General features: G+C 44.4%; 1 protein-coding gene across 28 annotated transcripts in view; it reads right to left on the reverse strand.

Moving 5' to 3' along the window:
• Nucleotides 1-22,884, reverse strand: part of nrxn3a (neurexin 3a) — a 2,036,587-nt gene that overhangs the window by 1,311,498 nt on the left and 702,205 nt on the right. The gene's annotated exons all lie outside the window — the stretch shown is intronic.

A 22,884-nucleotide genomic window follows, 5' to 3' on the forward strand; every position in this document is an offset into this window, starting at 1 on the left:
TCCACCAGATGGCACCAAAGCTGCATATTTTATCCACACAACACAGTGTAGAGCTGGAGATAATAGGAACTGCAGATGCTGGAGAATCCAAGATAATAAAATGTGAGGCTCTGATGAAGGGTCTAGGCCCGAAACGTCAGCTTTTGTGCTCCTGAGATGCTGCTTGGCCTGCTGTGTTCATCCAGCCTCACATTTTATTATCTTGGAATTCTCCAGCATCTGCAGTTCCCATTATCTCTGCACCTGCATCGGCTGTGCTTCAGAAAATTCTCTGAAAACTTGTCAGAAGACCAGGAAAGAGATAAAAAGCTCTATTCGACCCACTCTGTCTCTTGGAATATGGGAGCGGGTGACGGGTGCGATGGCCTAGCTGTATTATCACTGGACTGTTAATCCAGATACCCAAATAATATCCTGGGGAGGTGCGTTCGAATCCCACTATGGCAGACAATGGAATTTGAATTCAATAAATATCTGGAATGAAGAGTCTAATGATGACCATGAATCACCGTCAATTGTCAGGAAAAACCCATCTGGTTCACTAATGCCCTTTAGGGAAGGAAACTGCCATCCTTACCTGGTCTGGCCTACATGTGACTCCAGGCCCACAGCAATGCGGTTGACTCGGACTTGCCCTCTGGGCAATTACGAATGGACAATAAATGCTGCCTGGCCAGCAATGCCCCTCAGCCCATGAATGAATGAAACAACTACCATGAATCTCACTTCCCCTGCACTGTACCCAAGATAAGTCACAATTATGGACCATGAATTATGTGGACTTTATAAGTGTCCTGTCTTGTTCTGAGCTTGTCTGTGGTTAGAGGATATAGTGGTAATGTCACTGAGCTATTAATCCTGAAACAAAAACAGAAATTATTGGAAAAGCTCAATCCTGAGGAAGTGTCACTGGGCCCGAAACATTAATTCTGATTTCTCTCCTCAGATGCTGTGCTTCTTCAGGAATTTCTGTTTTTTGTTTCTGATTTCTAGCATTCACAGTTTTTTTTGGCTTTTAGTTAGTAATCCAGAACGTCAGGTTAATGTTCTGGGGCCATGAATTCAAATCCCATTGCAGCAGAGAGTGAAATGTGAGTTCAATGAAAAGCTCCCACAAGGAGTTTTAGATGTTGAGAAAAAGGAATTGACTGGGAGCAGAAACACACAAAGGCCTGGGCAAGGCAACAGCAGAGTGAAAGGGTCACTGGGCAAGCTCAAACTACTGGCATGGTTTGCTGCATTGGGGTTTAAACTAAACTAAACTAATAAGTATGGAACTCAAAAATGCTCATCGCAGTAAGGATGACCACGTAACGCCCACTACCAATTAAGTAAAACCCATCCTGTTTGCTGATGGCCTTCAGGAGAAGGGAAATCTGTTATCAATATCTGGTCTGGCCTACATGTGACTCCAGGCCCACCCAATGTGTTTGACTTTTAACTGTTCTCTAACTGGGAAATTAGGGATGGGCACTAAATACTGGATCAACCAACAATACCCACAGGCCATGAATGAGTTTTTAAAAAGCCACTAGGTTAGGATGAGGGATTGGCAGCCAATCTCAGTAGCTGGCCATTCAGCCTGAGATGTGGATATTAACCCAGCCCAAAATGAAGCTACAAAGATCAGAAAAAAATGATCCCATTGCTGTGCACTTTAATATTTCTCCACATCCCGAACACATATTGGCAGCTTAATACAAAACTGGGGACTCAAACACATTTCATGGTCAGGTGGAACTTGCTGGGATAGAACAATGTGAGTTAAACCTGGTGTCACACCATTCAGTAGATAGAGTTAGAGAGTTGCACAGCACGGAAACAGATGCTTCGGTCCAACTCACCCATGCTGATCAGATACCCCAAATTAATCTCATCCCATTTGCCAGCATTTGGCCCATATCGCTCTGAACCCTTCCTATTCATATACCCATCCGGATGTCTTTTAAATGTTGTAATTGTACCAGCCTCCACCACCTTCTCTGGCAGTTCATTCCATGTACCCAGCACCCTCTCTGCACCTTAGGTCCCTTGCAAATCTTTCCCCTCTCACTTTAAACCCCTGCGCTCAAGTTTTGGACTCCCCTACCCCAGGGAAAAGACCTTGGCTATTCAGCCTATCCGTGCCCCTCATGATTTTATAAACTTCTATTAGGTCACTTTTATCCTCCGTTCTCTACAGCAACGCCCTCACCCCTCCCCACCTCCCCCAATTACCACCTGCCTCCCAACTTAGAGGACATGTCACTTTGTAAGCATTAATGGTTGCCCCATTTTGGCAGAGACCCAAAATCATAACAAAAAAGATTGTTCCTCCAATTGAGATGATGTTCCACTCAGTGCCACTACAGCACAAACTTGCTGATATATCGCTCCAAAGCAGCTGGAGAGCGCACATGTTAATTCTCAGCAGATCCGAGTAATTCTATTTTTTAACCAGCTAATGTGCCTGGCTGAAGTAATGGCTGCATAATGGCAGGAAGCAGTAACCATCATAGAGACGTCATTATTATCTGACAGTCATCTAATTGGTCTTTGTTAATTAGATTCTAATTGATGCATGATGCATGATTAAGAACTTGGGCAATAAAGAACAAAAGCAAAATTAGCATTTTCCTTTGCAAAGAGTTCCACTGACAAGACTGTATAAGGTAATACATTGCAGGCTGGCTGGAATTTACAAGGAGACTCACAGGAAGTTTTATTTTACAGTGATAAAGAGCATTCAGCTCAACTGCGCACTGCGGCCAACAGTCTACAGAATCTACTTTAAAAAAAAGAGTCTCTGCAAGCTACAACAAACAAAACTCACGGCAAAGCTATAGTGACATCTCCAACGAAATACAGCGTCAGAGACCTGGGTTCAATTTCAGTCTCAGCTAACTATTTGGGTAGAGTTTGCACATTCTCCCCGTGTCTGAGATGACAAGGTGTAGAGCTGGATGAACACAGCAGGCCAAGCCTGATGAAGGGTCTAGGCCTGAAACTTCAGCCTTCCGGATCCTATGATGCTGCTTGGCCTGCTGTGTTCATTCTGTTATCTCAGATTCTCCAACATCTGCAGTTCCTATGATCTCTCCCCACATCTGTGTGGTTTTCCTTCAGGTGCGCTAATTTCCAGTCAAGATGCGCAGGCTGGGATGGATTGGCCATGCTAAGTTGCAAACAGTGTCCAGGCATGTGCAAGTTAGATGGGCGAGCCATGGGAAATGCAGGGTTATGGGGATGGTGGGTCTGGGTGGGCTGCCTATCAGAGGGTGTGTGTTTCCACGCTGTCGGGATTATATGAACATCTATAAAACTAGGGTAGTACAGCAAACTTTGCTTTACCTGGCATCTTGATGACTACGCTCTCGTGATAAACCGGCGAACATCCTATACCTCGAATAATGGAAGTTGACTTTTCGCAATCACCGTGTGGTCAGTTGAGGGTGGGAGTGAAAAGCTGTCGACTATCATTTCAGTGGTTTCTGCTGTAAATAAGGTATCACGGCAAGCGTTTACTCAGAGAGTGGTAAGGGCGTGGAACGCCCTGCCTGCCAATGTAGTTAACTCAGCCACATTAGGAGCATTTAAACAGTCCTTGGATAAGCAGATGGATGATGATGGGATAGTGTAGGGGGAGGGGCTTAGATTAGGTCACAGGCCACTGCAACATCGAGGGCCGAAGGGCCTGTTCTGCTCTGTATTGTTCTATGTTCTATGTTCTACATATACCCTGAACAATACGTTTCTATTGCTTAAAGCGTGTGTTAACAATACGAGAACCTCTTGATTATCCAGAGTGTTGATTAACCAGCACAAAAGTCCTACATGGTGGTTAATAAAACTTTTGCTGTTTATTGGATGCTCATAAAACCAATCCTGGTCACCTAGAGCAGTGTCTTCTCCAAGTGTACTTACCAGAGGAATTAATCAATCATCTCCCTTCTGGTTAGCAATAGTGGTGCCGCTATTTGCTTCTTTCTTTGAGGAGCCACAGTGTTAAACCTTAACTTTCTCTGCCTCACCACTTTTCTCACTTTGCCTGCAAAATCCACAAGGCCAGTTTTGACTTCTGATTGTAGAAGCAAATTGGGAAGACTCTTCCAATTTTTTTCACTGATTTCAAAATCAAATCCAATGAATACTGATGGAATAATATGCTTACAGTGTGGAAGTCGGCCATTTGACCCTAAAGGTTCACACTGAACCTATGTGGAGCATCCCACCCAGACCCAGCCCTCACCCAATCCATGGGATCCTGCTAACCTGCACATCTTTGGGCTGTGGGAGGAAACTATAGCGCCCCTGGCAGAAATTCGTGCAGACATGGTGAGAATGTGAAAATTCCACAATGACAGTCACCTAACGCTGGAATTGAACACAGGTCCCTGCTACGAGGAGACAGCAGTGCTAACCACTGAGCCATCCCCATCAGTGTCATTTCTCCTCCAGTACATTGCCCAACTACCTAGACGTGCTGATCTGAATTGAGGCTGACTATGTCAATGCTGTTTTGATGAAATACTAATGGATAGAATTCTCTGGTCTCCTGACACAGCGCTTGCAGGTGGTAGGGGAGGGTCAGTGGTGACAGGGCTGGGGGTTGGAGGCATGAAATGAAATATTCACCAGGTGGCCTTCCTGCCAATCACCCAGCTGCATCCCCAACCTTTCTGTAATTTTATGTGGGGCAGGCTCGCCATCCACTATCACCTCCACTGTAGCCCTTCTTGCCTTACGTGTAATATCTGGGATTCAGATCCACAGTTCTTGGAGATGGGCAGTCAACTAACTGTAAGTAACTTTCAGGCCATTTATTTATGTTTATTAAGGGACAACAGTTTTGATATAGTGCATTAGTTAATTGGGTAGACAGTGTGCTCAACCATGAAGGGTACGGGGTTCACTGATACCATGGTACAAATAGACAGCTGGTGCAGAGTTTGGAGATCCCTGTAGCTTGTTGAGAACACATGCTGCTCTCTTGCCAAAGGCAACTTTAACTCAATGCAGAGATGTTGAAGAACTCCCACCTGAGCCTTCCCCCTCCTATTCTGGTCTGTCTTCAGCCTGAGGCGGTGAAAGTTGATAAGTACCAACACCTTCATCTTGAATATTGACATGAAGGTTCTTTATTTCTAGCAGCTGGTAGTTTCTGTTAGGACAACCATCCATTTGAACTGTTCCACCCACTGAATACAGGACAGGTGCCCAGAAATCACTTGCCCCATTGCCCAGTTCCCGGTCAGAGGTCAATGTTCATTCTGCCAAGAATGACCCCTGACGATCCGATACAGCTTACACATGAGTTGAATGAAAACCGTACATATGGGGATGCACATGATGCCATTCCAACGCCTTGGGGTGTCGACATGGAAGCCTGAGCCGAGAGTCCCAAATGCTCCCGCGGTCTGTCTTCATGCACTTCCAGAGATAGAGAGAAAACAACTTCCCTTCTACCTGGAAAGGTAGGGATGGCAGGTCAGTTAACACATTCAAAAGGGGCATTGGAAAATGATTTGGATAGGAATGATATGGATATGGCGAAAAGGTATGCGATTGGCACAAGAAAATATAGTCAGTGGATGGGCTGAAATGCCTTCTTAGGCACCATAACAATTCAGCGATTCTGAGGTGGTGCCGTGCTATGCCTATCAATCGATTATTTCCAAATCTACAGTTTATACTGTACAAAACTCTAGTGTGGCCTAACTTGGAATATTGCGTGCAGTTCTGGTCGCCCCATTACAGGAAGGATGTGGAAGCAATGGAAAAGGTGCAGAGGAGATTTACCAGGATGTTGCCTGGTCTGCAGTGAAGGCCTTATGAAGAAAGGCTGAGGGACTTGGGTCTGTTCTCATTGGAGAGAAGGAGGCTAAGAGGGGATTTAATAGAGACATGCAAGATGATCAGAGGATTAGATAGGGTGGACAGTGAGAGTCTTTTTCCGAGGATGATGACTTCAGCTTATACGAGGGGACATGGCTACAAATTGAGGGGTGATAGATTGAAGACAGATGTCAGAGACAGTTTCTTTACTCAGACAGTGGTAAGGGCATGGAACGCCCAGCCTACCAATGTAGTTACCTCAGCCACATTAGGGGCATTTAAACAGTCCTTGGACAAGCAGATGCATGATGATGGGACATTGTAGGGGGATGGGCTTAGATTAGTTCACAGGCCAGGGCAACATCGAGGGCCGAAGGGCCTGTTCTGCGCTGTATTGTTTGCTGTTCTATGTTCTAAATGTATCATTTATTCAGGTAAATTTCTTACACCAGCCTTTTTCTGTGATATCCCTCCCACAGATGCTCCTTCCTTGCCTGGCCTTTGTTTTCAAGACCCCCACCACACAAACCTGCTCCCTGGGCCCCCCTCCCTTCAGTGCCATGGGATCTCTTCATTTACTGAGGTATCTGCTAGAAATCAAAGCCTGGATTCATCGCAACGGTGAAAATTTGATTAAACTACCAATTGGCCCAAGTTTAGAAAAATGTCTAATTCAGTTTAAAAGAATACATGCACTAGATTTTCTAGAAACAGTTAAAAAACTATTTATTGTAGTCAAAGATAGTAGGAACTGTGATGCTGGAGAATCTGAAATAACAAGGTGTAGAGCTGAAGGAGCGCAGCAGGCTAAGCAGCATCAGAGGAGCAGGAAAGCTGACGTTTCAGGTCTTGGCCCTTCTTCAGAAAAAATATCAACCTGTATTGTATTCAACCAGTTTTTAACCAGTGGCGAGGAAGAAACATGAGTTGCTCACTTAAACAAAAGCTAAACACTGTGGACGTTGGAAATCTGAAACAAACATAGAGAATGCTGGAGAAACTCAGCAGGCCTGGCAGCATCTGCAGAGAGAGAAACAGAGTTAACACTTCGAGTACAGTTCTTTCAGTCCTGAAGAACAGTCAACTGGACTTGAAATGTTAACTCTGCTTCTCTCTCCATAGAAGCTGGAAGGCCTGCTGAGTATCTCCAGCATTTTCTGTGGAGCCCTTGTCCTAACTACTGATCTTCATCCTCCCTTCACTCGGAACCCTAACATCACAAAATCTCACCCATTGGCAATGTTACCTGACACAGCCACAGGGCAGGCTACAAAATGGAAGGGATTCAAGGCAATCCGCCTTGTGCAAAATGACAGTGTTGCACAAGTACCCACCGCAAATTTACATTGTGTTGGTTGTATACTTGGGGTTAAAGTAGCCAGTTAATCCCGAATTTGTATTCACAGTGGAGTCGCTTTGTCGCTTTCTGAGTGTTTTGTCTGCGTGTAACATCCCACTCGCTAACACAAATCCATTAACACTGACAAAACTAATAATCTGTAGCTGTTAGCAAACCTGTATTGTATGAAATATTTTCTCTCCCCTTTTTCATTATCCACAAAAAGCAAATAATATCGAGAGAAAAAGCTGCTGTTGTTTCACATGCATTTGCATATCTTTTTCAATCGAATCCAAGACCCAATAAATAAAGTGCCTGGCTAAAAGCATCTAATTACTGTGCAGCTTTCGGAGAAAGGCTTTAAGAACAAATTATCTGTGCAAACATTATCATAACTGGTTCACCAATGTTCTCCTAGCAGCCTCGTGAAATTATCTTTTTTTTGTTTGGGCAGCTATCCAGAGTAACAGAGCACTCACTGACAGCCATTCATAGAGTTATACAGTGGAGGTCATTTCAGATCAATTGAGCAAGCCACTTCTCTCAAATAGACTGCAAAGCTAGACATCATTTCTATTATGATACTTTATTGAGCAGTTTGTTAATAGTCTCCATTTACCACAACTGGAGACATACTAATAATTGTTCTGGTCAGATATTTCTTTCAGCTACCAAATTAATTAGAGCCCAGACTGTGGATAATTGGAATTTCTCTCATTACTTGCTCACTCCCAGTGCACATGCCTAAGTGCTATTGTTCATTGGAAAACTTGCCATTCAATGGCACCTTTCATGACTGGAGGAGAGAAAGAGTTGAATTCCAGAGGTGAGATGGGAGTGATAACCCTTGAGCTCAAGGATGCATTTGACCGAGTGTGGCATCAAAGTGCCCAAATAAAACTGGCATCAATGCGAATCAGGGGCCAAACTCTCTGCTGATTAGAGTCATGCCTGACACATGGGAAGATAATCATGGTTGTTGGATGTCAGTCATCTCTGCTGCAGGACATATCTGCAGGAAATCCTCAGGATCCTGTCCGAGGCCTAACCGTCTTCAGCTGCTTCACCAATAATTCCATCATATGGTTAGACTTATAATGCTTTGCAGCTCAATGCCACTGTTCAAAGCACCAACATCTATCACTGTAATGCTGCTGCCAGGACACTTTGTAATCAAGAACAGACACCCACTTCAATGATCTGAGCAGGATGCATCTCAGCTCATCTCACTTCATCCCTTAGTGGTCATTCACTTTGCACCTTCCTGGATGCTCACAGCATCTCTGCATTATCTTGCGTTGTCTTTTTGTGCTTTGCCCCCACAGTCAGTGCCTTTTAGAACAGACACAAAGCCAGACAACTTGTCATTCTTCTAAACATCAGAGAATAAAGGCTTAGTTCGCTCACATTTTCCTTCTAAGTACTCCTACTTTCCCAGGAATGACAGTGGTGATTTTTTTCTGCATTCCTTCCAATAGTAACTATTTTCTTCCTCAGGCTGTAGCATCAGGAGATCCTTTACACCCACCTGAGGGGACAGATGAGACTTCACTTTGGTACCTCATGTGAAAAAACAGCACCTCTGGCAGTGCTGCACTCCCTCAGTACTCCAGTAGAACTGTCATTCTAATCTGAAGCGATGCATGAACACACAACCCATTGACTCAAAGGAGGGGGTACTACTATAACAGAGTCACAACTTACAACTACCAAAAGTATGGTGGAATCAAGGCACATCAGAGTGTTTTCTGTTCTAAAAGACATTTGAGCGCTATTTTAAGGGAGACAGCGATATTCCTAATGTGTTGGCCAACGCTCGAGCGTCTGTAGAAAATACCAGATAACAAAGTGTGAAGCTGGATGAACACAGCAGGCCAAGCAGCATCTCAGGAGCACAAAAGCTGACGTTTCGGGCCTAGACCCTTCATCAGAGAAAATACCGTGTCAATGAGGGACAACTAAGCATTTTCTACAAAAGAAGATATCCATTTATTTAGAAACCTGATACCAGTTTAGCAGTGCACAGAGCAGCAAACAGTTTGTAATCTGTGGTGAAGAGAACCCATGACCAAAACTGTAGTATTGGCTCCTGTTGAGAGCAAGATATTCCCAGAGCATAATGCAGTTTGTGGTAAACAGTTGCATCATACAAATTATGTGCCCAGAGTCAATCCCAGCCATTGAGTGTACCACATTCTCCGGTCATGATTGACAGGGAAATTAATCAGATTCTCCATCCTGGCCAAGAATAATGGGGTCACTATCCACAGCTACATATAACTATCGGGTAAGATCCACAATGATAACCTTCAAGACTTGCAGCATATTTTTCCTGTTCCACTAACCTGTCTCTCTGGATAGATGATAACCTGAAGATGAATGCAATGTTCACATACTTAAGCATCAGGACAATGATTCCAGTGTTTATTTGCCATTATTCTTACAGATTCCAAGAAATAACAGAGGTATAGACGAAAAGGTTGCCTTTTTGAAAATGTCGATTAAGGGTTCAATGTAGTGTTGTGCAAATAATAATACCAATTCCGTTGGATGAAAGTCTTTGAGGCTCAAGTCGTTTCTGTAACTGGCCTTACAGTTATATAAGCTAAGGCAGCTGCATTTTGTGAAGCTCCAATGGTTTGTAGTAAACAGCGTTCCTGAAAGCCCACAGGCTGCTGCTAACTGGTGTCAGAGCGGGATGAGATCGATCTTTGAACAGTTGGAGAACAAGGGTTATGGGGAAAGTACAGGAAAATGGGCTTAGAAATGCTAGATCAGACGTGATCTTACTGAATGGAGTAGGAGGCTTAAAGAGCTGAATGGCTTCATGTTTTTCCTATTTCTTGTGGCCTGATTGTCTGAACCTCCATTCTCATGGAGTCACCAACCCCACTCCACGCTGACAACACCACATTTTCCTATAGAGGGATGCCTTTGTCTGAATCTATCGCTGCCATGCTGTCTTCACCTAATCATCCCGACAGGGTTGCCCTAAATACCACGAGACCGGAAGACATAGAAGCAGCGCGATCCCTCAGTGCCCGCTGCACCTGCTTAATCATCTGCTCAGGAAGCTTTCTCATCTATGGCACTATCGGTTGTGCCACTCACTTTCAACTTCTTTAAGACATGCCTGTTTCTAAATGCCCGGAGGAAAACAGCCCACAATTTGCAGAGTCAAGCTTAATGGTGTTCTGTCTAACACTTGCCTCCTTCTTACATAGAGAGTATCCTGACATTGACCATATCAAGTGGCTGACTGACAGTATCCAAACCGACGGACTGGTATCAGAGGTTATCCTGAACACAATGTGCCAGTCAACTGACTGAGGATAGCTGACAACCAAAGCGTCATAGCTTTGTGCCTGGGCTAGGCAAGGCAACACAGAAGTAGTACGAGGCTGATATCCCTGGTGAGAGGTTGGTGGGGAAAGAGAGGGAAAGGCAAAACAATTCCGGACAGGGATGCTGTAAGAATCCAGGGGAGGCAATGGCCTGGTGGTATAATCGCTGGGGAGTTAATCCAGAGATCCAGATAATGTTCTGGGGACCTGGGTTTGAATCCTGCCACAGCAGATGGTGGAATTTGAATTCAATAAAAATATCTGGAATTAAGAATCTAATAATGACCATGAATCCATTGTGGATCATCAGAAAAATCCATCTGGTTCACTAACGTCCTTTAGGGAAGGAAACTGCCATCCTTACCTGGTCTGGCCTACATGTGACTCCAGCCCCACAGCAATGTGGTTGACTCTGAACTGCCCTCTGGACAATTAGTGATGGGCAATGAATGCTGCCTGGCCAGCAACACTCTCATCCAATAAAGGAAAAAAAAAGGCTCAGAGCAACTGAGTCCGACAACAGCAAGCAAACATCCCAGAGGTGCAGCCTGGTCCAGTCCATGAGCTGGGTGTGTGTCCCTGAGTGAACAGTGTCCTTACTGTAGCAATACAGTGAGAGTGACTGGTGCGGCCTGAGGTAGAGCACTGCAGTTGCAGATAGTTTCCAATCAACTTGTTCAGAGATGTTATTACATGCCTCTGGAGCAGGTGGGACTTGAACCTGGGCCTCCTAGTTCAAAGATGATTGGGCTGGAGATTTGCATTGAGGGTTCTTAGAGGCTGGCACATGTTGAATGCCAAAATTTGTGTAAATTTGCCCTGAGATGTTGGCACCTGGTGACCAACATGGAGGTGCTTCAGAGCAAGTAGTAAGGTAAAGTCAGCAGGTACCTGCCATTGCTAAATATTTTGTTTGCTTGGCGCATTTGTTAAGAAAAGATGTTAAATGAGTCGGACCATTAATGAACTGTTTAATAAGCAATAATCCTCCTTAATTAACAACTCATCACTGCCTAACATGAATCTCTCCCTGTCATTTGGCAGATACATATAAGATGTGTTGCTGCCCAAGTCAAGACAAGCCTTTCCTGATTCTGTCATAAATCCCAGCTCTGGCCCTTTAAGATTGCACATTCCGAAGCTATGGAATAGCTAACTGAAATCTTTCCACCTTTCTCTCCATCTCTCTTCTCTTTAAGATGTTCTTTAAAATCTACTTCCATGGTCAAGCCCTTACTGGTCAGTGCATTGAGTTTAGGAGTTGGGAGGTCATGTTTCAGCTGTACAGGACATTGGTTAGGCCACTTTTAGAATACTGCATGCAATTCAGGTCTCTCTGCTATGGGAAGGATGTTGTGAAACTTGGTTCAGAAAAGATTTACAAGGATGTTGCCAGGGTTGGAGGATTTGGGCTATAGGAAGAGGCTGAATAGACTGGGGCTATTTTCCCTGGAGTGTCGGAGGCTGAGGAGTAACTTCAAAGAAGTTTATAAAATCATGAGGGGCATGGATAGATGAAAGTCAGGGTTTTTCCCCCAGGGTAGGGGAGTCCAAAACTAGAGGGCATAGATTTAAGGTGAGAGGGGAAAGATTTAAAAGGGGCCTAAGGGGCAACATTTTCACTCAGAGGGTGGTGTATGTATGGAATGACCTGCCAGAGGAAGTGGTGGAGGTGGATACAAATACAACATTAGTAAGATATCTGGATGGATATATGCATAGGAAGAGTTTAGAGGGATATGGGCCAAATGCCGGCAGAAGGGACCAGATTAGTGTAGAATATCTGGCATGGATGAGTTAGACTGAAGGGTCTGTTTCCAGGTTGTACAATTCTAAGACTCTGAGCTTTTGGCCTCCTGTCCGAATCACTCCCTTGATGTCTCGATGTCCAATTTTTCCAGCTAAGTGCCTTGGCACCTTTCTCTTTAATTATTAAATGCAATTTGTTGTTGCTCAATGGTAGAAATCTCACTGAGTTTCAATTGCAACAAGTTTACTGCAAGTTTAATTAGTCTCTATGGTTTCAATCAACATTAAACCCATTCACTGGGGACTATTCTGTTAGCTAACTAATCCTAATGCTGGCACATTTGTTAACATTAATGTAGTAGTTTTATTTGCCTCAAACTTTTCTTTCAGAAATAGTTGTTTTACTGCAAAGTGGTCTCCAGCTGATTTTGTATTTCATTTAGATCTAAGCACAATTTTGTCAAACACAATAAATTTGAAGTGAAACCAGGTACTGATGGCTCAGGCTCTCATCAACACAATTGGGAACAATCCCACTGAAGAATTTTTTTTAAGTTACTGATGTGGCCACACTGTCCTGATACATTTTCACTGCAATAAATAAGAAGTCATCATCGACTTGGCAAAAATCTGGGGAGAGAGATGGGCAATGGCTTTAAAAAATGTTGTCTACTTTTTACATTTTACATTATGTTAATATATGACTCCCTACCACAAGGACAAATAAATTATCTATGTAGCAAGAAGTTGTTGTGATAAGAAATGGAGAGAGATTCAATGACGTAAGGATTTGAGCATAGGAGCTGGGATGACTTGCTGCAATTATGTAGGGTCTTGGTGAGACCACACCTGGGATATTGTGTGCAGTTTTGGTCTCCTTTACTGAAGAAAGATGTTCTTCCTGTGCAGACTGATTCCTGGGATGGCAGGACTGACATACAAGGAGAGGTAGAAGTGGTTAGGATTACATTTGCTGGCATTCATAAGAAGGGGTGCAGGGATTTCACTTATAAAATTCAAATCGGACCAGACAGGGTAGATGCAGGAAGGGGTCTGCAGGGAGTCCAGAACCAGGGGTCACAGACTAAAATCATTTAGGACTGAGATGAGAAGAAGTTTCTTCACCCAGAGAGTGGTGAGCCTATGGAATTCACTACCACAGAAAGCAGTTGAGGACTAAGCATTGAATTATTTCAAGAAGGAGTCATCGAGGCATACAGCATAGAAACTGACCCTTTGGCACCTCAATTAACTGGGCTCAATCCTGGTATACCCTTCCTAACGTACCTGTATCCACACCATGTGGACTACAGAGGTTCAACAAGGCAGCTGACCGCTACTTTCTCAAGGGCTGCTTTCTCAAGGGCAAATACACATGGATATTGAATACTGACCCAACCAGTGATGCTCACACCCTGGGAAGGAATGAAACATGAAACCCCTCTTCCATGGATGCTGTCATGGACTGAGAATGCTGGAAGGGAGGAAGTTGGGGCAGTGCACAGGAGGATGTTTTTATTTAGAGAGACGAGGATAGAAAGTGGGAAGGTCGTGTTGGCCTCGAGCAGGTTAGATATGGTCATCCCCGGTTTATATCCTGGAAGACATAAACATATTCAAAATATTTTGCCCACCCTTCACACATTAGGAAGCATTTTTTTTTGCCTGGAACAAGAGCAGAAATTGCTAGAAAAGCTCAGCAGGTCTGGGAGGATCTGTGGAAGGAAATCAGAGTTAACATTTTGGGTCTAGTGACCTTTCCTCAGAACTGGATCAATAGCTGCCATTTTTGTCACCAGCGGGTGCATGTCCTCTCCCCTCCCCTTCGTTGTAGTGGCCTTCCCTCCAGGACACCCTGGTCCACTCTTCCTTCACTCCCAATGTCCCCTCATAACCCTGCGACACTTTCCCCTGCAATCACAGAAGGTGTAACACAGATAATGGGAACTGCAGATGCTGGAGATTCCAAGATAATAAAATGTGAGGCTGGATGAACACAGCAGGCCAAGCAGCATCTCAGGAGAACAAAAGCTGACGTTTCGGGCCTAGACCCTTCATCAGAGAGCTGTGTAACACCTGACTGTTTACTTCCTCCCTCCTCACCATCTCAGGGCCCAAACACACCTTGCAGGTGAAGCAGCGCCATACCTGCAGCTCACTCAATCTGGTTTACTGCATTCGCTGCTCGCAATGTGGTCTCCTCTACGCCGGGTAAACAATGCGTAAACTGAGTGACCGCTTCGCAGAAGGCCAGTTCTAATGAAAGGTCATTGGACCTGAAATGTTAACTCTAATTTCTCTCCAAAGACACTGCCAAACCTGCTGACCTTATCCAGCAATTTGTGCTTTTGTTTTTTTGGTCTGGGTTGGGTAAAATGCATGAAATTAGAGAAACTCCTTTCTACCTGAGGTGACACTTTGCTGTATCCCAAGGTATAGGCACAATGCTGGGTTGCCCTTTGTCCCTTTTCCCATAAGGTTAAGTGGATGATCTTGCATTGTGTTTTGAATATTCATTTTTCATTCCTCCAGGCTTATAAATTGATATAATCCTGGGTGAATGCACTTGAAACTTTGAATTGTTTCAAATCAGGCCGCATGTTCGGATTCTTCTTATCCTCGAACAAAGCACCAAGCTTGTGATAAATCCATGTATCCAATATACAGTTACACCTGAAACAACAACAAGTATTGCTGGAGAAACTTATGAGGTCAGGCAGCATCTGTGGGAAGCAGGCAGAGTTCATGTTTCGAATCCAGCGATTCGTCATCAGAACACTTATGTCATTCATTTTCTTTCCCATGCAAGAGTCATGGAGTCATAGAGTCTACAGCATGGAAACAGGCCCTTCTGCCCATCTTGTCCATGCCACCTGTTTAGTCTAGTCCCATCTGCCTGTGTTTGGCCTAAATCCCTCCATACCTAACTTATCCATGTACCTGACCAAATGTTTCTTAAATGATAAAACTGAACTCCCTTCCACCACTACCTCTAGTAGCCTGCTCCAGACACTCACCACCCTCTGTGTGAAAACAGTGCCTCTCTGAATGCTAATTTATCTCCCCCCTCTCACCTTAAACCTATGCCCTCTAGTTTTAGACTCCCCTACCATGGGGAAAAGCTGTCAGCTATCCACCTTATCTCTGTCTCTCGTAATTTTTTAGATCTCGAGAAGGTTGCCCTTCAGTCTCCTACACTCCAGGGAATAAAGTCCCAGCCCATCCAGCCTCCCCTTATAACTCAAACCTTCCAGTCCAGATGGCATCTTAGTAAATCTTTTCCCCACCCTTTCTACAGTAAGGCAACCTGAACTGCATGCAGTACTCCAAATGTGATCTTACCAACATCTTGTACAGTTACGACAAGATGTCCCAACTCCTATACTCAAAGCTCTGACCAATGAAAGCAAGCAAGTCAAAAGCCTTCTTCACTCCCCTGTGTACTTGTGACTCCACTTTCAAGGAGCGATGAACCTGTACCCCTAGATCTCTTTTTTTATATAACACTATCCAGGCCTTACCATTGACTCTGTAAGTCAATGTATTATATGTAGTCTGTAATGATTTGTCACAAAATTTGCTTTTGACATCAGTAACACAAAAATCAACATAGAACACTACACTGGCAGGAGGATGCTCATGAGAATGTCCTCTGTTTACTGCCATAGTAGTAAGATGGCTAGACTAGCAATCCTCAACCTGAGCTGAATACCTGTCACACAGGTTGAAATTCTGCAGTTGGCAGGCTGCGAAATCTGAGTTGAACTTTGTTTCAAAACATTAGGCCAATGTCAACAACATAACAATTGTCATGAAAACCCATCTGGTTCACAAATGTCCTTTCAGGAAGGAAATCTGCTGTCCTTACTCAGTCTGATCTACATGTGATTCCAGATCCACAGCAAGGTGCCCTCTGGGTAATTAGAGATGGGTAGTAAATGCTGGCCCAGACAGTGATGCCCACAAGCCACAAACATTTTTTTCTTAAAAAGACAGCCTTAACAAAAAAGTCCCTCACAATTCTGTCAAAGATTTGTCTACAAAAACGGCGAGGCAACTCAAGGCAAGGATGCTGTCAGAATCCAGTTAGGCTCGGAGCTTTGGAATGCAATGCCAACAAGCAAACATCCTGGAGATGCACTGGCACCTGCAACTCCCAGTCGTGAACCATTTTAACTCCCCCTCCCATTCCTCAGATGACATATCCATCATGGGCCTCCTGCAGTGCCACAATGATGCCACCCGAAGGTTGCAGGAACAGCAACTCATATTCCGCTTGGGAACCCTGCAGCCCAATGGTATCAATGTGGACTTCACAAGCTTCAAAATCTCCCCTTCTCCTACTGCATCCCAAAACCAGCCCAGCCTGTCTCCACCTCCCTAACCTGTTCTTCCTCTCACCCATCCCTTCCTCCCACCTCAAGCCGCACCTCCATTTCCTACCTACTAACCTCATCCCACCTCCTTGATCTGTCCATCTTCCCTGGACTGACCTATTCCCTCCCTACCTCCTCACTTATACTCTCCTCTCCACCTGTCTTCTTTTCTCTCCGTCTTCGGTCCGCCTCCCCCTCTCTCCCTATTTATTCCAGAACCCTCTCCCCATCCCCCTCTCTGATGAAGGGTCCAGGCCCGAAACGTCAGCTTTTGTGCTCCTGAGATGCTGGTTGGCCTGCTGTGTTCATCCAGCTCCATACTTTTTTATCCTGGAGATGCAGCCTGGTCCTGTCCATGGGCTGGGCATGTGCCTGAGCAGACAGTGTCTTTCCAGTCGCATTACAGCAAGAGTTGCTGGTACAATCTGAGGTTCAGCTCTGCAGTTGTAGATAGTTTCAAGTCGACTTGCTCAGAGATGTTATTACACACCTCAGAGATAGAGACATCACCACCTTACCATTGCAGCCCTATCCAATAAGCGATATGCTCCACGTAATCTGTTAAATGTACTTAGTTTGTGTCACGCTTAAAAGAGAGAACATCCTACTTCAGGAAGAATATGCTTGATTCAAATTTCTCAAAATATCTGAAGTTCTGCATAGGCAGGGATTATGAGGATGAAAACTATAACAGAAGAGATATGTTCATAGAATTGTAGGCTCACAGCGCACAAGGAGATCTTTCGGCCCAACATACTCATGACAACACTTTGAAGGAACTACCCAAAAAGTCCCACACCCGCTGGTTTTACCGCAGAGAACTGCAAATCTTTCCTTTACAAACGTTACCCTAATTTATTTTGGAGGTTGTTATTGAATCAGCTTCCAGAAAATGCACTCCAGATAATCACAGCTTGGTTCTTTTATCAATCGCGTCCAATCTTCAATTTTGAATGTAAAAGCAGGGATGTACTAATGAGGCTTTTCAAGGCTCTGGTCAGGCCACATTTGGAGTATTGTGTGCAGTTTTGGGCTCCATATCTCAGGAAGACATGCTGGCCCTGGAGCAGGTTCACAAGAATAGTCCCAGGAGTGTAAAGCTTAACATATGAGGAACGTTTGAGGACTCACTGGAGTTTGGAAGGATGGGTGGGGAATCTAAGTGAAAGTTCCAGAATACTGAATGACCTGGACAGAGCGGATGTTGGGAAGATGCTTCCATTGGTAGGAGAGTCTAGGACCCAAGGGCACCTCCTCTCTCACCTCCATCCGAGGTCCAAAACAATCCTTCCAGATCTGGCAGAGATTCACCTGCACTTAATCCATTCTACACTTAATCCATCCATGCATCTGAAGCTCCCAATGCGGTCTTCCCTCTCTAGGGAAGACCAAACACAGACTCAGGGGCCAGTTCACAGAGCATCTGTGCTCTGCACACATTAACCAACCCGGCCTTCTGGTTGCCATCCATTTTAATTCCCCCTCCCATTCCCCTGATGACTTGTCCATCCTTGGCCTCCTCCACTGTCATAGTGAGGCAAAATGTAACCTAGAGGAACAATACCTGATATTTCACCTTGGAAGCCTCAATGTTGAGTTTACCAGCTTCAAAATTCCTCCAACCTCAGCCTTATCCCATATTCAGACCACTCTCTCCTGACCTGTCCTAACCTAACCATCTTCCTACTCACTTAGACCATAAGGCCATAAGACATAGGAGTGGAAGTAAGGCCATTCGGCCCATCAAGTCCACTCCGCCATTTAGATCATGGCTGATGGGCATTTCAACTCCACTTTCCTGCACTCCCCCCGTAGCCCTTGATTCCTTCTGAGATCAAGAATTTGTCGATCTCTGCCTTGAAGGCATCCAACGTCCCGGCCTCCACTGCACTCCGCGGCAATGAATTCCACAAGCCCACCACTCTCTGGCTGAAGAAATGTCATCTCATTTCAGTTTTAAATTTGCCCCCTCTAATTTTAAGGCTGTGCCCACGGGTCCTAGTCTCCCTGTCTAACGGAAACAACTTCCCAGCATCCATCCCTTCTAAGCCATACATTATCTTGTAAGTTTCTATTAGATCTCCCCTCAACCTTCTAAACTCTAATGAGTACAATCCCAGGATCCTTAGCTGTTCATCATACGTTAAACCTACCATTCCAGGGATCATCCACGTGAATCTCCGCTGGACACGCTCCAGGGCCAGTATGTCCTTCCTGAGGTGTGGTGGTCAAAATTGGACACTTATCCACTCCACGCTTCCCCACAGACCAATCACAACACCCCCTAGCTGCATCTACCTATCACCATTTTTCTTACTCTTCCCCCAGCTCCACATCCCTCCCTCTATTTATTTCTGGGGCTCCCCACCCCAGTCCCGATGAAGGGTTTTGACCTGAAATGTTAACTTCTCAGAAGCTGTCTGACTTGCTGTGCTTTTCCATCCTCACACCTATAGAGTTTCTCTTCCAGCATCTGCTGTCCTTATTGTCTCCAAAAGTTGAGAAACATATCAGCCATGATCGAAAGGTGGAGCAGACTCAATGGGCCGAAAGGCTAATTCTGCTCCTCTATCTTATGGCCTCATGACCAATGTTTATCCCTTAACAAACATCACATTTGGAGATTTACTGGTCACAATTATATTGTCATCTACAGGACCTTCCTGACAGCAAACTGGCTGCCAAATTTCCCTTCGAATGCAAAAGTATCACACTGATTAGGAAAAGCTCTCAAGGTCATTGCTTATGTTTTCTCTTTAAACACAGCTTTAAGCCTATTTTGCCTCCTCTCTCTTGCTGCCCCTTTCTCCTCCAACCACAGTTAAGTAATGAATGTGATTAATTGGGGCAGAACACTGACACCATCAGCTGACTAAAACTTTCTGTGCTAACAATTCATTGAGGTCATGAGCTACTCTTGTACAATGCTACATAGCTCAATGTCACCAGCCAAGGTTTTGTGCGTACTGCATGCTCATGAGACTCAAAGAGAGAGAGTGAGAGAGAGCTCTGTTTCCTTTAGAATGGACTGCTATAAAGCAATCTAATGCATCAAGACAGAAAGCACACTATTCACTGGAGCATTCCTATCTACCTGCAAAATGATCCTTTTCTTTAAGAAAAATGTCTGGACATTGCAATTATTTTCATGTCTCGGCTGCAATGAGAATCCGATCCATCTAAACGGCTTCACAATAATTACAAGAAATGGGAGATATCTGTATTCTAACATCTAGCTGTATTTTATACTTGGAAACAGACACTTACATATAGTTTTAACCCTTGCAAAAAATATATATTAGCTTGGCTCATTTGATAGCATTTTCACATAAAGCTTGGAACAGTTTGAATTTACTAACACATCAGGGGTAGTGCCCTATTCCTAAAAAACGTTAACATAACACTCTTGTTCAGAAATGAGCTCATGAATTTCAGTTCTGAAGAAGAGCCATACTGGACTCGAAACATTTACTCTGTTTCTCTTTCCACAGATGCTGCCAGACCTACTGAGTTTCTCCACTATTCTCCTTGTTTATTAACAATCTACCCAGCCTCAGGTGATGTGAACTTGGTAGCACTTGTACTGATGGATCAGAACGTTGTTAGAGTGTTTGCTACGAGAGTTCCCAACTCATTTTGATGTAGGCATCATTGGCAATGCCAGTACTTGTTTCCCTCAAGAAGATTACAAAGTGTGGAGCAGGATGAACACAGCAGGCCAAGCAGCATCTCAGGAGCACAAAAGCTGACGTTTCGGGCCTAGACCCTTCATCAGAGAGGGGGATGGGGTGAGGGTTCTGAAATAAATAGGGAGAGAGGGGGAGGCGGACCGAAGATGGAGAGAAAAGAAGATAGGTAGAGAGGAGAGTATAGGTGAGGAGGTAGGGAGGGGATAGATCAGACCAGGGAAGACGGACAGGTCAAGGAGGCAGGATGAGGTGGTAGGTAGGAAATGGAGGTGTGTGTTGCTGGGTCATTTTAGATAGTAGTTAAGAGTCAATGACTTTGTTTTTGTTTTGTTCACTCATAGGATGTGGAAATCACTGGCCAGGTCAGCAATTATTGCCCATCCCTAGTTTTTCCTGAGAAGGTGACGGTGAACTGCCTACTTGAACTGCTGCAGTCCATTTGATGCAGGAACACCCACAGTGTTGTGAGAGAGGGAGTTCCAGGATTTTGACCCAGCAACAGTGGAGGCAATATATTTCCAAATCAGTGTAGAATGTGGCTTGGAAGGGAACTTGTGGGTGATCGCATTGCCGTTGTCTGCTGCCCTTGTTCTTCCAGATGTAAAATGCTGGCTTAGGTGCCCTAATAAACTGGGCTGTGGATCTAGAGTCATATGTAGGCCAGAACAAGTAGAGACAGCAGATTTCCTTCCCTGAGGGACATTAGGGAACCCAACTGGGTTGTATGGAAAACAATGACAGTTTCATGGTCATCATTGCTGATGGTGATAATTTTCATTTCTAACATTGTTTAAATGTCACCACTTGCCATATTGAGATTTGAACCCATGTCCTGGAGCATCAGGGTGGGCCTCTGGATTACGAGCCCAGTCACAACACCATCATCCTCCAAACAGTTTGAATCAAATGCACTCCTTTTGCCAACTATGCCACCCTTACTCATGTGGCACTGTTTGACTTGTGTTCTATTGTCAGGTTGCCCTAGTTTACCATGACCAATCTGAAAGACTTTGCTTTCAAATTGGACCATTCTTGACAATTTCTCAAACAGCTTGTTATCATATCCCAGTAGTTGTATCGTGAATGAGCTGATGTTTTTAAACAGGAAACAAAAATCACAATATTTTATAATGCCCAAAGAATTTTCCTGGTGTTTGCTCCTGTCAGTGTCCTTGACCATAGTCTCCAATTCCACTCCTGCAGGGTTCTCACAAAGATATTGAGTATATAACAAAACCCGATACTGTAGTGAGGTTAGAATCGCATGCTTTTAATTATTCCCCAACTCCTAAACTGACTTCACATGAAGACTATGCTTGCCTTGATCATCTGTAAGAAGATACAGCAGATTGATTGGTGCTGTAAAACATCAGGAAAATACAATGTAATACAAGACAGTATAATACAGGAACAGGCTCTTCACCCCACCAAGCCTGCACTGATTCCTAGCCCTTACTTAGACTTGCTAGTAGTGCCCATATACGGTTTCTCTCCCTCTGTTTGCCTTCAGTTCATGTGTTTATCAAGGTTCGCCTTAATCATTGCTAGTATGCCCACTTCTGCCAGCTCCACTGGCAGTGCATTGCAGGGACACACCACCCTCTATGTGTGAAATTTTCCCTGCATTTCTCCCCTAAACTGTACCCTGCTCACACTGAAATTATGCCCTCTTGTAGTTAATCTTTCCACCCTGGTAAAATTCCTCTGACTATCCATCCAATCTATACCTCTCATAGTTTTGTAGATCTCTGTCCGTCAGCCTCTGTCTTTCCAGTGAAAACCTTCCGAGTTTATCCAACCTCTCCTCATAAGTAAAACCTTCCAGATTAGACAACATTCTGACAAACCACAATGATTGTAAGAATTGCTTTCCTGTTCCCCTGATGCTGCCTGGCCTGCTGTGTTCCTCCAGATCCACATTATGTTATCCTGATAAACCTTCTCTGTATCCTTTCGAAAGCATTTACATCCTTCTGGTAGTGTGGCAAACAGAACTGCACACAATATTCCAAATGTGGCCAAACTGAAGTTTTATTCTGCTGTAACACAACTTGCCAACATTTATTTTTGATGCCTCACCCAGTGAAGGTAAGCTGTGTGCCTTTTTGACTACCTTATCCACCTGTGTTGCCTCTGTAGACCTGGATGCTCAGATCCCTCTGCATGTCAAGGCACCTAAAGGTTCTGCTATTTACTTTATGATTCACACCTAAATTTGATCTTCCAAAATGCATCATCGCGCAGAGAGAAAGACAGTTGGGCGGACAAAGGAGTTGCTAACAATCAGTAGCAAGTGTTCCAGTGAAGTCCAGCGCAAGCTGGAGGAACAACACCTCATTTTCTGCTTGGGGACCCTACAGCCCTCCGGACTCAATACTGAATTCAATAATTTTAGGGCCTCAACTCTCCCATGTCCCAGCCTCCTGCCCCACACACCAGGCCTTGTTACCACATAGCCTGCCACTACGCACCCCCTATTGTTAGTCACTAACAGTCCCCATTAACAACTATTCACCCTCCCAGCCTGATTGTTAGCAACTCCTTTGTCTGTCCAACTGTCTTTCTCTCTCTTT

Source organism: Stegostoma tigrinum, chromosome 10, assembly GCF_030684315.1.
Source record: "Stegostoma tigrinum isolate sSteTig4 chromosome 10, sSteTig4.hap1, whole genome shotgun sequence".
Classification (NCBI taxonomy): Eukaryota; Metazoa; Chordata; class Chondrichthyes; order Orectolobiformes; family Stegostomatidae; genus Stegostoma; species Stegostoma tigrinum.